This window comes from Salvelinus namaycush, chromosome 13, assembly GCF_016432855.1.
Source record: "Salvelinus namaycush isolate Seneca chromosome 13, SaNama_1.0, whole genome shotgun sequence".
Taxonomy (NCBI): Eukaryota; Metazoa; Chordata; class Actinopteri; order Salmoniformes; family Salmonidae; genus Salvelinus; species Salvelinus namaycush.
Genome location: NC_052319.1, coordinates 39,834,169 through 39,848,213, shown reverse-complemented (window position 1 = coordinate 39,848,213; position 14,045 = coordinate 39,834,169).

Genomic DNA, 14,045 nt, shown 5'->3' with positions numbered 1-14,045 from the left:
TGTCTGGGCTCAACCCCAGCGCCATTGTTAAATGTTAACTTGAAAGGCAGTCTGGACCAGATCAGAATTATGACCACTTGTTCATTTCTGCTTTACATTTCTTTACAAATGTTGGGTGAGTACAGAGCTCAGGTGGTCCTTCGTGCTTCAGCAAACAAAGGAAAGGAGGGGTGCTCAACATCAACAACAAAAATCAAGAGCATGGCTTACCAAGGAAAACTTCCAAAAAGGAGTTGGAGCACTTGACAAAATCAGGGCAGAGATGTATTTATTTTTGCTCGTACAGGATGCGAACAGGTGACTGACGCTTCGAGCTGTATAGAGCTGTATAGAGGGCACAGAGCAGTGTGGAGCAGAACAGAACTGTATAGAGCTGTAAAGAGAGCATAGAGCAGTATGGAGCAGAACAGAACTGTATAGAGCTGTTAAGAGAGCACAGAGCAGTGTGGAGCAGAACAGAACTGTATAGAGCTGTAAAGAGAGCATAGAGCAGTATGGAGCAGAACAGAGCTGTATAGAGCTGTAAAGAGAGCATAGAGCAGTATGGAGCAGAACAGAGGTGTATATAGCTGTTAAGAAAGCACAGAGCAGTGTGGAGCAGAACAGAACTGTATAGAGCTGTAAAGAGAGCACAGAGCAGTATGGAGCAGAACAGAGCTGTATAGAGCTGTAAAGAGAGCATAGAGCAGTATGGAGCAGAACAGAGCTGTATAGAGCTGTTAAGAGAGCATAGAGCAGTGTGGAGCAGAACAGAGCTGTATAGAGCTGTTAAGAGAGCATAGAGCAGTGTGGAGCAGAACAGAACTGTATAGAGCTGTTAAGAGAGCATAGAGCAGTGTGGAGCAGAACAGAACTGTATAGAGCTGTAAAGAGAGCACAGAGCAGTGTGGAGCAGAACAGAGCTGTATAGAGCTGTAAAGAGAGCATAGAGCAGTGTGGAGCAGAACAGAACTGTATAGAGCTGTAAAGAGAGCACAGAGCAGTGTGGAGCAGAACAGAACTGTATAGAGCTGTAAAGAGAGCACAGAGCAGTGTGGAGCAGAACAGAACTGTATAGAGCTGTAAAGAGAGCACAGAGCAGTGTGTAGCAGAACAGAACTGTATAGAGTTGTTAAGAGAGCACAGAGCAGTGTGGAGCAGAACAGAACTGTATAGAGCTATAAAGAGAGCACAGAGCAGTATAAAGCTGTAAAGAGCTGCACAGCGCTGTATAGAGCTGTAAAGAGAACATAGAGCAGTATGGAGCAGAACAGAACTATATAGAGCTGTAAAGAGCTGCACAGAGCTGTATAGAGCTGTAAAGAGAGCATAGACCAGTATGGAGCAGAACAGAGCCATATAGAGCTGTAAAGAGCTGCATAGAGCTGTCTAGAGCTGCATAGAAAAGTACAGAGCTGTATAGAGAAGTATAGAGCAGTACAGAGCTGTATGGAGCAGTATGGAGCAGAACCGAGCCATATAGAGCTGTAAAGAGCTGTATAGAGCTGTATAGAGCTGCATAGAGCTGTATAGAGCTGTATAGAGCTGTAAAGAGCTGCACAGCGCTGTATAGAGCAGTATGGAGCAGAACAGAGCCATATAGAGCTGTAAAGAGCTGCAAAGAGCTGTCTAGAGCTGCATAGAAGAGTGCAGAGCTGTATAGAGGAGTATAGAGCAGTACAGAGCTGTATGGAGCAGTATGAGCTGAATAGAGCTGTTTAGAGCAGTACAAGGATGTATGGCGCAGTACAGAGCTGTATAGAGCCGCATAGAGTTGCATAGAGGAAGGAGCACAGAGGTGTATATAGCAGTATAGAGCAGTATAGAACTGTATATAGCAGTATAGAGCAGTATATAGCTGTATAGAGCAGTATAGAGCTGTATATAGCAGTATAGAGCAGTATAGAACTGTATATAGCAGTATAGAGCTGTATAGAGCAGTATAGAACTGTATAGAGCAGTATAGAGCAGTATATAGCTGTATAGAGCAGTATAGAGCTGTATATAGCAGTATAGAGCTCCATAGAGCATTACAGAGCTGTATAGAGCAGTATAGAACTGTTTATAGCAGTATATAGCTGTATAGAGCAGTATAGAGCTGTATATAGCAGTATAGAGCAGTATAGAACTGTATAGAGTAGTATAGAGCAGTATATAGCTGTATATAGCAGTATAGAGCAGTATAGAGCAGTACAGAGCTCCATAGAGCATTACAGAGCTGTATAGAGCAGTATAGAGCAGTACATAGCTGTATAGAGCAGTATAGAGCTGCATAGAGCAGTACATTGCAGTTTTTCCTATCAATGCATACTGCCTGTGGTATATAGTTAGTTTCTATTAATTTCCTATGGTTGACCTCTTGAAGTTTTCATCTTCAAGTCACTTTTCATTTGTTGTTGGATTTCACAGGGCTAATCCAGGCACAGTTGGATACACATCCTCCTCTGGAGGCACAGAGTTCATCAGTCCAGATTTCCATATTATACAGTATGTGCATTTCCCTTGTGTCCCAAGAGTGAGTCCTGTTTATTATAAAGCAGCGGCCTGGAGAGTTTATTGACTCAATTCATTAGTTCCAGTTCCAGACCTCTTCCTGGAAGGGGGGGGGTAATCCATCCCACCAGGCACAGAAGTCAGTTTAACGTTAAGTTTTGACTGACATGTAATTGAGTTGTCAACTAACGTGAATTCAATATCAAATCAACAACAAAAAATCTATCTTGTCAATAGGTTTAGGTGAAAAGTTGGGTGAAAAAAAGCAGAAATTCCCTTAAATTGATGACTTTTTGCCAAGCCAACGTCATCGCATAAACTTTTTTTATTGAAATGATGTGGAAACAACATTGACTCAAGCAATTTCTGGTGATTCTGGTTGTTGTCTCTGGTTGTTCAGTAGGAATGTGCTTTAGTTAATATGAGCAGAGGAAGGGGTGATGCATGATAAGAAATACTTAGGCTCCACATTTATCCAATTGCCATATATGTTTCCCCATCGCCTATTTGCTTCGAGGTAATTAGTGTGGTTCATTCATGCTCAAAATGACATTCTCTATCCATGGCTCCCGTTGCCCTCCAGGGCAGCATGGAGATTTCTGTTAAAGAGAGATCGGCCTAAAAATTAGGGAATTTAGATACGATTTTCATTCGCTTCTCTCACTCCTCCAGTCTGCTACCTCTCTCACTCCTCCAGTCTTCTACCTCTCCCACTCCTCCAGTCTGCTACCTCTCCCACTCCTCCAGTCTGCCCTCTCTCCCACTCCTCCAGTCTGCTACCTCTCCCACTCCTCCAGTCTGCTACCTCTCCCACTCCTCCAGTCTGCTACCTCTCCCACTCCTCCAGTCTGCTACCTCTCCCACTCCTCCAGTCTGCTACCTCTCCCACTCCTCCAGTCTGCTACCTCTCCCACTCCTCCAGTCTGCTACCTCTCTCACTCCTCCAGTCTGCTACCTCTCTCACTCCTCCAGCCTGCCACCTCTCCCACTCCTCCATTCTGCTACCTCTCTCACTCCTCCAGTCTGCTACCTCTCCCACTCCTCCATTCTGCTACCTCTCCCACTCCTCCAGTCTGCTACCTCTCCCACTCCTCCAGTCTGCTACCTCTCTCACTCCTCCAGTCTGCTACCTCTCCCACTCCTCCAGTCTGCTACCTCTCCCACTCCTCCAGTCTGCTACCTGTCCCACTCCTCCAGTCTGCTACCTCTCCCACTCCTCCAGTCTGCTACCTCTCTCACTCCTCCAGTCTGCTACCTCTCCCACTCCTCCAGTCTGCTACCTCTCCCACTCCTCCAGTCTGCTACCTCTCCCACTCCTCCAGTCTGCTACCTCTCCCACTCCTCCAGTCTGCTACCTCTCCCACTGCTTCATTTTGCTAATCCATTTCTATGAGACGTGGCAGACATCTTGAGGAAGCAACCTTTTTCAACTTTCACCTCCATGCTTCTTTTCATCTTCTCGTTCTTTCCAGCAACTGAACAACAAAAAAAAGGATTCCGTTATATACTTCATTAGTCATGTTGTTGGATTCTGAGTGTGACAGGTAGCAAATGGAGGATGGGAAAACAGAGACAGCAGACGCAGCAGACGTTTAGAGTCCCACTGGTTCAGTCTCGGGGAGAACAACAACTGACACATATTTAAAAACAAAATGGGAAATGGGTTATTTATAGTGACTGAGCTAGCTGGGCTGATTGGATATTTCCATGCAGAAGGAATTATAAATCTGGGAATTATTAGGAGTTCAAAATAACAATGTAACGCGAACCCTACATTGTGTCTGACACAATGCAAGCTTCAAAGTGTAGTGTAGCCTGCATAAATGTACAAATTGCTAATTTTTGTAACAACAACACCATAATGTTTATATATAGATAGATGATTAGGTTTTATCAGTCAAATAAATATTACATCACAGTAGGCTGCTGAGGGGAATACTGTTCATAATAATGGCCAAAGTTGTAAGGGGTGCGTAACTGGTGGCAGGGAAGTCAGACGCAGGATAGCAGAACTAGGTAATAGCCGGAGCAGTTTAATTGCAAAACCAACGGCAAAAATAAATAACCAACATGGGTACAAAACCTGACGCGCACCAGTCAGCATGTGCACAAGCACTTACAACAAACAATACCACACAAAGACATGGGGGGGGGAACAGAGGGTTAAATACACAACAATTAATGAAGAAATGAAAACAAGACAAAACAAATGGAAAATGAAAAGTGGATCGACGATGGCTAGAAGACCGGTGACGCCGACCGCCGCCCGAACAAGGAGAGGAACCGACTTTGGTGGAAGTCGTGACAAATATGGAGTGAATGGAATGTCACCAAACACATGGAAACCAAATGTTTGATGTATTTGATACCATTCCACATATACCACTCCAGCCATTTCCACGAGCCAGTCCTCCCCAAATTAAAATACCACCAACCTCCTGTGGACAACATCACTGGCAAATAAAACTTCAAGACACTTAGAAGCTTTTCTTTCCTGTGGTTGTACAACAAATCCCTTATACAATGAAATAAACACATAAAACACTATCATTGTTTGATTTACAACAACCAGGGCGCAACCCCCCCCCCAGTCCTCTCAAATGAAAACAAACAAGTGATAGTGCCATCCTCACTGCTTACCACAAATGGAGTGCTCCTTTAAACATTACAGAGATAGTACAGGACAAAACAAGACTGAAGAGCAGTGGTTGTCGTTGTTTGTATAATGTCTGGTTTACTGTTTGTGCAATGTGTCAACACATTTTGAGTGTTTCTCCTCTTTTCTGGCCTTCTGTGTGGCTTTATTGGTTTTTATCTCCCATGAGGGGGAAAAAAATCTAGATTCTCTTGGCCACAACAAGCAACAGTTGTTATTTTTGCAGAGTTTACCAAGAGATTAAACTGAGCTGTTGTTTTCAAACGGGAATTGGATGTCTTGTTTAATTTAATAAAAGGAGGAATGAAACACAAACAATATCCTCTGCTGAATGCAGTTCATATCACCCAGCTCACTAAAAACTCTCTTCAAGAACAACGTACCATTGATATCCTGAATATTGTCTTACACCGTGCAATACAGAGGGAGAATAGGAATAATACTTTATTACCTATTACATTAAACAGTACACTAGTAAATATCCCTGGTCTATGAGAAAGTCACCTTTGAGGATTGGGAGAAAAGCTAGATTGATTGATTTGATTGTTATATCATACTTGTCTGCTATAATCAATCATTCTCAATAAAGCATCATTTTCTTCCAGGCTAGTGACAGTCAGAGCTATCGATCAAAAATGGACAACTTAATGTGGTTCATATGCTTTGAAAGGCAAACCTCACAGTACACAGTTAGGACAAGACTTCAGATATTCACAAGAGTGAAATAAAATTCAATGAACCAGCTCCTTTTAAGTTTAGCAGAACAGGTGTGTCACGCCCTGAACATAGTAGGCTGTTTTTCTCTGTGTTGGCTGGGGCGTGATGGTGACTTGGGTGGGTTATCTAGGTGAATTTGTATGTCTATGGTGGCCTGATATGGTTCCCAATCAGAGGCAGCTGTTTATCGTTGTCTCTGATTGGGGATCATATTTAGGCAGCCATTCCCCTTTTGTGTTTGTGGGATCTTGTCTATGTTTAGTTGCCTGTCTGCACTATTTGTATAGCGTCACGTTTCGTTCGTTGATTTTGTTGTTTTTGTTCAGTGTTCATTCATTAAAAGAGAATGTACGCATACAACGCTGTGCCTTGGTCTCACTCATACGACGATCGTGACAAGGTGCCCTTCTATTCATCACTAGACCTACTCTGATGGACACCTAGTAGAGGACAGAAACCCTTTTCCTACAGATATTCCCAAAAGTACAACTCTTTATTCAAATTAAATGTTGCCCGTGTGTTTATCTCTAGAGAATTATAAGAGGCAAAGCTTCTTATCAGTAAAAGGTAAGAAGATCACAAACCCTAGAAATGAATTGGAGAGAACTCCAGAGTATTTGTTTGTGTGTGTGTTAAAATATGAACCAAAAAGCCTCACAGGTCAACTGTTTACCTTTGACCTTCCTGCTCCCAGTCCCTCTAGTCTCGCTGACTATTACCACAACATGTTACTAAACTTTGCACGGGATTTCAGTTGATGTAAATGCCTTTTCTTAGGCGTCCACAGAAGATATCCCTGACCCTGTAGCTAATTATCCCGCTGCAAAAGGAGTGCAGGCCAAGTCTACACAAAGTGGGCCAATTTTGTCCATACTTAAAATGTACACATTTCCTCATTGAGACATAACTGGTGTGACGAACAGCACAGAAAATCAAAAGAAACAACAACAATGAAAACAAGAACTGTTAGACCTATCATTTATAACAGGTTACAGCACCTGTTATACCCAAGAGCTTGGAGGGTGTGTGAGTTTTAAAGTAGTTAACATCTAGCAGTGTAAACACTCTTGAGTTAACGTACAGCACCTTCTTGGTTTGTCTGCAGTTACTTGAATTGGGGCGAGGCTGCTGGATAATGGTTGAAACACTACACCCGCTGTACCATCCAAATCCTCTGCAATGTCTTTCATTCAGAGTTATATGATATTGATAGCAGTCTACCGAATGTTATAAAGATAGGTTACTCTCTTGAATCTTGATCCTTAATAACCTACCTTATATTTGACCCTGGAACCATAATCAGATATTCATGCTGGAATGCTAATTGCAGCATGAAGCCTTTGTAGTCCCATTTGTGTATAAAGTAATTTTATAATAGGGAATGCCTTTAGGCTTTACTCTTCGACATTTAGCTTAGTCCCCCAATCCATATTAATCAGGTTACTTTTTTACTTTTCTTTTTAATGGCGCTGACAATTCTACCTGTCTGCTGAAAACTACGAGTTTCCACTCTACAGTAATGGTTAAATTCTCCTTGCTTTAGCTAAGGTTGAACCGAAATAACAGCAGGAATGCTCCAGCTGCCACCTTATATTTTCATGGATGGATTTGAGGGAAACTTGATCGGACAGCCCATCTGCTATCTCTGTGTGTTGGGGCTGGTGTTGTGTCTGTGTAGAGTGAGGCACCAGTTTGATGTCTTACTATAAGATGCATAGACCTTTATCAGACCATGTTTGCAATTACTTTTTTTCCCATTTTGCTAAATTGCCTCTGTATAGACTGGTTGGTTGTTTTGCCACAAGATCTAAGCATGCACAACTATGGGGCAAACGAGAAGGGGTTGGCTTAGATTGTTATCAACATGCAAACTATATTTTGTCTCCAATGAATGAATTGAAAACACAAATACATTTGCACAATGAGCACTTTTTGTCTCTCAAATACATTGTTACAGTTGTTGGTTTGCTAGCTAGTGAATTTTAGTCATATTAGCATAGACGTGACAACTCAAAACATCTCAAAACAAGACATGGTATCAAGAAGAAGATCAAATTTGCTGAAACGAGACACCTACGATTCCCCACATGCCAGTTTCTTGTCATTTTTGCTAGCTATCTGGCCATCCAGAATCACAACAACACGTGGACTTCTGCTCCATTAAAGCGTGCGCATTGTTTTCGTGACGTTGTTAGCTTACTCGTCTATAAGAATGTGATTGCCTCAAGATGGACAGTTGTCAGAATGCTTGATGGCAAATTGACTACAGTGTCATGACTAATGCTGACACAATTCAAAATGATATGATACGGAGCATCGAACAACTGAGTCCAGGTATTGGTCTAAAATAAGTCAGAAATAAGACATTACATTACTGATCAAATCAAGACGCATATCTTTCCCCTAAAATAATACTGCATTACTCTCAACCTTTATCTTGATACAGAAACCCATTTCACTACAAGAAAATAACTTTTGTTCCCACCATTATGTCACTGTTGTTGTGGCAAAGAACTGTTGGGCAACATGGAGACAAAAGACTTTGTGGCAACTTATCTCAATTCTCAAGTTAAGTTGATGACAGATGGGCTAGCTGCCTACCAAAGTGAATGAAAACAGATCACTCAAAAATCTAACGTGACATATTCTAAAAGTTTACCTTTTCCCTTAGAGCTTGGAAGAAGATCCTTGATGACTTCACTCTTGATCTGAGATGACCGTGACGGTCTCCTTCCAAGGACAGTTGGACGTTTGATACATCTGCTCAGCTCTCGGGGCTAGAGGCTAATTGAATATGGCCTGGCTGGCTGAGTGATATCAGTGAGAAGTATTGGGGAGGATACCACATAGTTCATAATGAATGATGGAATGGGATTCCTCTTCTGTTTCCAAGCAACAGCCGTTTGTGTTTTGCCTCAAGGTGAAAGGCTGCTCTTCCCAGTCGTATATATCCTGCTCTCTGTGTGTGCTGACAGTGAGCACAAATCCTAGGGAGGCCATTTCAAACACATCAGGAGGGGAACGGCCATGCAAAATAAATAATGAATTGCGCTAACCTTTATCGGAGCATAGCGGGGGTAGTGGGTTGGCATTTTATTATTGCAATAACAGCACTGTGTTAGGTTAGAGAAGGCTTTTTCGCTCAAGCTCGGAGTAATAATGGTAGTGATATTCATCTGGGATGTCTTGGTAAATTGTTCCTGGTGATCATGGGTTCAGAAAGGGTATTCACATTAAAGGGCCAATCCGCAGTCACTAAATCCATTTTTGGATGTTTAAATGTATGATATGTAGCCATCGATTCTGGAAGAATATAACTTCATGAGCTTAGTTCAGGTGTCGTAGCCCATCAGAACCCCAAAAATAGAAGCTTGTTTTACTCCAATGTTGGTAAACAAAGTAAATTTAAACAAAAACTGTACAGCCTCAAAACATGTTTATAACTATAATGTTGATATCATGGATGGTCAGTCCGTCCATAACTCTGTCTATGAATTTGAAAGCTGAAGCCCAATCCTTCAGCTTTTTACCAAATCGGTGGCAGGGACTGCACTTTTGTTATGTTTCAACTACAGATTTCCCCTTTATAGCCACCAGCTCACAAAGGTGTACTTTCTAGCGGCTTTTGGCTAATTTAAACTCATTCTATGAACTAGCTAAGGCCTAAACACCTTGCCAGAATACCTTGTCTTCAGCTTTCAGTCCCCCTTTTGACCTAAACTACAATCACCATCTAAACTATCATGAGAGGCTACGTTTAGGTCATTTATCAACACAAAGAGCATAGAGATATGCTTCATTAGATAATTAATCTTGAACCGTTTAATTACAAGGGCTGCAAATGCTTTTCATATCTGCTTCTTATTAGGGGATACCTCAAGAGGCTACAGCTAATAGCCACTTTAAGCCCCATTGGAGCCAAATGGGTCATGGCGACTTGACGTCTCCATGTTTGAATAGGCTTTAATCTGAGCCACCTCAGGGGCTACAGAGGTCAGAGGTCACAGAGGCTACAGAGGCCACAGAGGCTACAGAGGACTGTGGGTTTGAACAATGAGTTCTCCACTCTGCTCCATTCAAAATATAGCCACAGTATGTTGGTACAATCCAGTGAGAACACGCATATACAAAATACACATGATACATTTGATTATCATGTCGAATTGAAATTAGTTTTAACCGCTATCAGATTGTGGATATAAAAGTCTGCTACGATTCTGTGTGGAACCAGTTGGCCAAATGGGAAAAATAGAGTTTAAGATATCATGGGGAAACTGGGACACAGGAAATACCATCCGAGCTTTGAATATGATTCCAACTGACTGACTTTATGTTTAACACACGCAGACCACACATCTCACACAGACACACACACACACACACACACACACACACACACACACACACACACACACACACACACACACACACACACACACACACACACACACACACACACACACACACACACACACACACACACACACACACACACACACACACACACACACACACACACACACGCACACAATTGGACCACATTGGACAGAGAGGAATTCACCTCTTCACACCCACAAGCAGAAACGTAGGAACTAGGTCATTTGTTTGGTAGGGGAGAGTGGGGTAAGTTGAGCCACCCTTGCTTCGAGGAAACCATACACAAATTGAATAATTTGACCAAATATGGAGGAAAAGGTAATAATTTCATGGAGTCCATGGAGGAAGAAACCACATGGGAAAAGTGGTAAGCAACTTAGGTCCAAAGAATAGATTTTCAAATGAATGTATTACTGTATGTTAGGTTTCATGATGCTTGTATCTTGTCCAAAGTAGATCATGTAAAGATTGTTCTATACACCGATAAACTTCAATATGAGGTTCTAAACCTAGCATGAACGTGCATCCTTGTAGTTGTGTGGACTAATATAGTCAAAATGTTTGCCTTGGGATAAGTTGAGCCAAAGCTCATGGAATAAGTTGAGCCAATGGTTGAGCCTATGGCAAGTTGAGAAAATTGAAGCGTTTTCTTCCCAGGTCTAATGCAAGGCATTGTTACTGGGATATGAGGTAACAGCAGGGCCTGGCCTATGTTAAAAGTACAAAATATTTGTTAGGTGTTAAGCCTGTGTTAAAAGATGCTTAAAATTATTAACGTACTGTTCCAAGATGGCGTAGCAGTGCAGACGTGGTTTTTCGTTCTCCCCTGTACATTTTGTATTTTTCGTATTTTTTTGTATATATTTCAATATATTTTCAATCTCTTTTCCATTTTTAAATTAAATATACCTTCCGGTAACCCGCCGCACCCAATTTGATACGGATCTGCTATTTTTAGACCTTTTAGCCAGAACCTCCATCAGAAGCTAACCAGCAAATTAGCTACTAGCTATTTAGTCATTATCAGCCACTGTTAGTGGCCTTTACCTTAGGCACAGCCACCAGCCGCTTTTAGACTGGATAACACTTGCCAGCCTGCCAGTATCGGACTGTTTTCTCCACTACAACGCCGGATTCCTGCCGTAAGCCCTGGACCATTACTCCTGATCATCACAGCTAGCTAGCTGCCACCGCGTGGCCCAGCCCCGAAGCTAGCTATGAGCCAGGCCCACCTCCCGGCCCGCTCAGTGATCTCTCGGCTACACAGTTGATGCCTCCCGGACTCTTCCCCAACATGGCTAGAACTCCACTACTCCTCCGGATCCTTGCCGTAAGCTCTGGACCTTTTTATCAGATCATCGCTGCTAGCTAGCCACTACCGAGTGGCTATAGTGGAAAACGCCCCTGTCCTGAAGCTAGCACCGGTTAGCCGCGAGCCAGACGCATCTCCTGGCTAGCAAACAAAATTACTACAACCTACAATACCTCTTTCGCCAACTGGCCTGGACCCTTTGTCAACACGAAGCCCCGCCGTTCCACCACAACTGGTCTGCCGACGTAACTCCATCCACTGTGCCCCCAACCGGCCTTTTCCGGACGTCGGAGCAGGTGCTTCTACTAGCCCCGGCCTGCTAACTTTAAACGCTGTGTCTCCTGCTTACTGGGTAGTAATGACTACCCAGCGGCTTCCCTGTTTCATCTATTGCTGTTCACTGGACCCTATGATCACTTGGCTACACAGCTGATGCCTGCTGGACTGTTCATTAATCACGGTACTCCATTTTGCTATCTGTCGGCCCCAGCCTCGAACTCAGGCCCTGTGTGTAGTTAACTGACCCTCTCTGCCCATTCATCGTCATTTTACCTGTTGTTATTGTCTTAGCTGATTAGCTGTTGTCTTGCCCGTTGTTGTCTTAGCTAGCTCTCCCAATCAACACCTGTGATTGCTTTATGCCTCGCTTTATGTCTCTCTCAAATGTCAATATGCCTTGTATATTGTTCTTTAGGATAGTTATCATTGTTTTAGTTTACTGCGGAGCCCCTAGTCCCACTCAACATGCCTCAGATACCTCCTTTGTTCCACCTCCTACACATGCGGTGACCTCACCCAGCAAAACTAGTACGTCCAGAGATGCAACCTCTCTTATCGTCACAAAATGCCTGGATTTACCTCCACTGTACCTGCACCCTACCATACCCCTGTCTGTACATTATGCCCTGAATTTCTTCTACCATGCCCAGAAATCTGCTAATTTTATTCTCTGTCCCCAACGCACTAGACGACCAGTTTTGATAGCCTTTAGCCGTACCCTCATCCTACTCCTCTTCTGTTCCTCAAGTGATGTGGAGGTTAACCCAGGCCCTGCATGTCCCCAGGCACTCTCATTTGTTGACTTCTGTAACCGAAAAAGCCTTGGTTTCATGCATGTTAACATTAGAAGCCTCCTCCCTAAGTTTGTTTTACTCACTGCTTTAGCACACTCCGCCAACCCTGATGTCCTTGCCGTGTCTGAATCCTGATTTCCATCCCCAACTACAACATTTTCCATCAAGATAGAACTGCCAAAGGCAGTTGCAGAGTTCTGTCATACTTTCCAGGTCTATGCCCAAACAGTTCGAGCTTCTAATTGAAAAAAATAATCTTTCCAGAAATAAGTCTCTCACTGTTGCAGACCCCCCTCAGCTCCCAGCTGTGCCCTGGACACCATATGTGAATTGATTGCCCCTCATCTATCTTCAGAGTTTGTTCTGTTAGGTGATCTAAACTGGGATAATCTTAACACCCCGGCAGTCCTGCAATCTAAGACAGATGCCCTCAATCTCACACAAATTATCAAGGAACCCAGCAGGTACAACCCTAAATCCGTAAACATGGGCACCCTCATAGATATTATCCTGACCAACTTGCCCTCCAAATACACCTCCGCTGTTTTCAATCAGGATCTCAGCGATCACTGCCTCATTGCCTTCATCAGCTATGGGTCCGTGGTGAAACGACCACCCATCATCACTGACAAACACTCCCTAAAACACTTCTGCGAGCAGGCCATTCTAATCGACCTGGCACAGGTATCCTGGAAGGATATTGACCTCATCCCGTCAGTTGAGGATGCCTGGTTGTTCTTCAAGAGTAATTTCCTCACCATCTTAAGTAAGCATGCCCTTTTCAAAAAATGTGGAACTAAGAACAGATATAGCCCTTGGTTCACTCCAGACCGGACTGCTAGACTGCCTTGAAATAGGCCAGCTTTTAAACATTTGCATTCTTTAGCTCTAACTCCCCCAAAAATTGGCACACTGTAAGATCAAGAGCATGGAGATCAAGAGCACCTCCTCCCAGCTGCCCACTGCACTGAGACTAGGAAACACTGTCACCACCTATAAATCCACGATTATTGAGAATTTCAATAAGCATTTCTCTACGGCTGGCCATGCTTTCCTCCTGGCTACCCCAACCCCGACCAACAGCTCCGCACGCCCCGCAGCTACTTGCCCAAGCCTCCCCAGCTTCTCCTTCACCCAAATCCAGATAGCAGATGTTCTGAAAGAGCTGCAAAACCTGGACCCATACAAATCAGCTGGATTAGACAATCTGGACCCTCTCTTTCTAAAATTATCCATTGTTGCAACCCCTATTACCAGTCTATTCAACCTCTCTTTCGTATCGTCCGAGATCCCTAAAGATTGGAAAGCTGTCACGGTCATCCCACCCTCTTCAAAGGGGGTGACACTCTAGACCCAAACTGTTATAGACCATTATCCATCCTGCACTGCCTTTCTAAAGTCTTCGAAAGCCAAGCTAATCAACAGATCACTGACCATT